The 3,495-nt window shown below is 36.1% G+C and overlaps 1 pseudogene; it reads right to left on the bottom strand.

Annotated features, from left to right (window-relative positions):
- Positions 1-659: 659 nt before the first annotated feature.
- LOC111389535 lies at positions 660-3,311 on the bottom strand (annotated as a pseudogene).
- Between the last annotated feature and the right edge of the window lie 184 nt (positions 3,312-3,495).

Here is a 3,495-nt window from a genome sequence, read left to right as displayed (position 1 = left end):
GCAGAGTTCATGTTTTTTAACATTTTCTTTGTCATTTTTTTGCTGTAAGGCAGTAATAATGTAGGTCTTGGAAGAGGTCAAGAAGATGCAGTTGTGCAGGGAGTCAGTGAAAGAAGAAGAGAAATTGAGCCAGCTATGTATATTTTTAGAGAGAGTCTCATTGACTATGGCAACAAAAATAATCCATCTTATGTTGCTAGAAGCCAGCTATTTTCCTTGTGGCATTGATTTTAGTGGTGAATGACTGATTTTCTAGTGGTTATACTATGGTTGATACAAATTTTACAATTGGTTAAAAACTTAGATTGTTGGGATTTAGTTGCAATGAACAACCCTAGATCCTTAACACCAATCACTTTTATTATTTCTTTTTTCGTAAAAATAAGAAAAAATAATAATAAGCCTTGTTGTTCAAGATCCCCAATTACTGGATTGGCAAAATGAAAAGAATAGTTGTTTCAATTGGAATTCCAGATATTCAATTTCAAGTATCCCATATCAGAAATGAAATAAATATAACTAAAAAATTACATACGTAAATCAAATAAAACCAATAAACATTAATTTCATCTGCTAAATGCAAATCCAAATTCACTAGAAAACCAAACAAAATGAAGAATATGAAACTCTATGGACAAAAAGGTCTACCTAAGTGAGTCCTATGACTTGGGACAAAAAGACTTAGAGAATTTATCTTCCACAACTTTATCAACGTCGTGCACAAATACATCAGTTTCACCCTATCTTTTTTATTCCTGGCATCATTTTTTTGCTGTAAGGCAGTAATAATGTAGGTCTTGGAAGAGGTCAAGAAGATGCAGTTGTGCAGGGAGTCAGTGAAAGAAGAAGAGAAATTGAGCCAGCTATGTAAATTTTTAGAGAGAGTCTCATTGACTATGGCAACAAAAATAATCCATCTTATGTTGCTAGAAGCCAGCTATTTTCCTTGTGGCATTGATTTTAGTGGTGAACGACTGATTTTCTAGTGGTTATACTATGGTTGATACAAATTTTACAATTGGTTAAAAACTTAGATTGTTGGGATTTAGTTGCAATGAACAACCCTAGATCCTTAACACCAATCACTTTTATTATTTCTTTTTTTGTAAAAATAAGAAAAAATAATAATAAGCCTTGTTGTTCAAGATCCCCAATTACTGGATTGGCAAAATGAAAAGAATAGTTGTTTCAATTGGAATTCCAGATATTCAATTTCAAGTATCCCATATCAGAAATGAAATAAATATAACTAAAAAATTACATACGTAAATCAAATAAAACCAATAAACATTAATTTCATCTGCTAAATGCAAATCCAAATTCACTAGAAAACCAAACAAAATGAAGAATATGAAACTCTATGGACAAAAAGGTCTACCTAAGTGAGTCCTATGACTTGGGACAAAAAGACTTAGAGAATTTATCTTCCACAACTTTATCAACGTCGTGCACAAATACATCAGTTTCACCCTATCTTTTTTATTCCTGGCCATAAATCCAACAGTGTATATGGCACTCATTCGTCCAGGAGCCCCATCAAAGTATCACGTTGGGACATCCACTATGATCAAATCTCATTCTATGTCATACATTTCACTAGGCAATCCCTTTTGTAAAACGCGCTTGCCTGCTTATAACCGAGTTTCAAGTGGTGATACTTACTTGAAATCGTAAAATTGAGGTTGAATTACTTTGCTTTTAAATCTCAAAAATTTGCATTTTCGTGTACTCCAATGGTCCCAATCCTGATCACAATGGAAGGGGATTATTATCAACAATCTAAGTGCCATTTTCATGAGATTTCATGCCAAAAGTGTGGTTCTTGGGGCTTTCCAACTTTGGTGTGAAATTACATCTGAATTTTTTTCACTATTTTCTATGCCATCATATTTTATATCTGTCTTCCACAGCATCATCAATGGAAGTTATGTATGAGTTAAAAGGAGGTTGCAAGAAGTCATAGGCTTGAATTCCAAATTCAACCCACTCCTTCCAACCATTTTACTAACTTGTGGGTCGGGTCATCTCACATGGGTGACCCACGACCCGTATTTTTCTAACACCTTTAGAGCAAGTTTGCATTTTGAAAATCATGGATCTTCCAAAACTTTACATTCTTTTCTCATGCCAATCTCCATTATTTCATCAACTTGAGTTACTGTTGTATCTTATGTAACATGATATGACTCTAAGGTTGGTAGTCGCTTCTTGATTTGCTCGACCCAGGACTTGTCTTCTTTGAGGAAAACTGTTCGTCCCCCGTGGTTGAGTCCTGTCCACATGAAACTGTCATGGCCTAGGCCAAAGACTAAGAAGTTACATGGTGGCTTTTTCTCGAGTGAGTAATTGCCCTTCTTCGACCCTTACTACCAACCTGAATTAGTAGAATTTGAAAAAGGTACAATACTCGTAAAGAGACAGAGATTCCCTTAAAAGTTTTTTGTGGGTTATGTTTACGGTTGCACACTGAACTAGATAATATGCTAAAGAAGGAAATATTTTCGTGCAGGTTGGAATCAAAGAAAGTAGTAGACACTACTAGTCTCCTGCTAGCTTCCCAATCTACCACCTGTAGCCCAATCTACTATTCAATACAGCCTCCTAGTCTTTAGTTGATTGTATCACCAAGTGGAATTCCAAGAACCTTCTGTTCTTGTCCAGTTCCTGCGCTTGTCGTCCACCTCCCTCAATCTTCCTTTGAGAGAGTCTCTTCCTCAACAGATGAAGAAGTACCGATGTTTTGTCTTCACAAACATGATGTTTTTCCCAAAATATTGGCTGTCGGATCACAAGAATAAGATTGATGAAATCTCCAGTTGGTTGTGTTCTTGGATCTCTTCACAATGATATGAAAGTGTTCAAATATGAAAGCACAATGAAGCAACCTCCTTATTTTTATTTACGACCTTTATATTTATAGTTGGGGCAATTTGGAGTCCTAGGCCATGTCAAACTTTCCAGAAATCGCAAATACGAAGCGAGCGACGTCCATTCTGCTTCTTCTCGCTCGAGCGACAAGTGAGGGAAGAGCGAGCGATGTCCATTCTGCTTCTTCTCGCTCGAGCGCTAACAAGGTGAATAGCTAGCTAACTTTCGACTTCATGTTCTTTATTTTAACCTAACACTTAAACCTTAGTCCCTACCACACAACTTTGATAAATTGCATCCTAAGTCCCTGGCTTTTATAATATTTTACAATCGAGTCCCTGACTTTTACAAATTTACAGTTTAGTCCTTTTGTCCACAGAATCGTCAATTACACCTTTAGACCTAACACTAAGATTGATGGGGTATTGTGATTTTGCTCTCATATTTCCTTTTTCTGTCGTGATTTTCAGCGAATATTTTGGGCTTGCAATTCTTGGGGGTATAGCAAGAATTGAAGAAGTTAGAGACTATCAGTTTTTGTTATTTTTTCCTTTGGATTGAAGCAAGATGGTCCCAAAATTGCTTGCTTTTGTGTGTGTGTATGTGTGTGTGTGTGTGTGTGTGTGT

Source organism: Olea europaea, unplaced genomic scaffold (genome assembly GCF_002742605.1).
Source record: "Olea europaea var. sylvestris unplaced genomic scaffold, O_europaea_v1 scaffold6, whole genome shotgun sequence".
In the NCBI taxonomy this organism is placed as follows: domain Eukaryota; kingdom Viridiplantae; phylum Streptophyta; class Magnoliopsida; order Lamiales; family Oleaceae; genus Olea; species Olea europaea.
The sequence above is the reverse complement of the archived record's forward strand: the minus strand, read 5'-3'. Positions and strand labels throughout refer to the sequence as shown.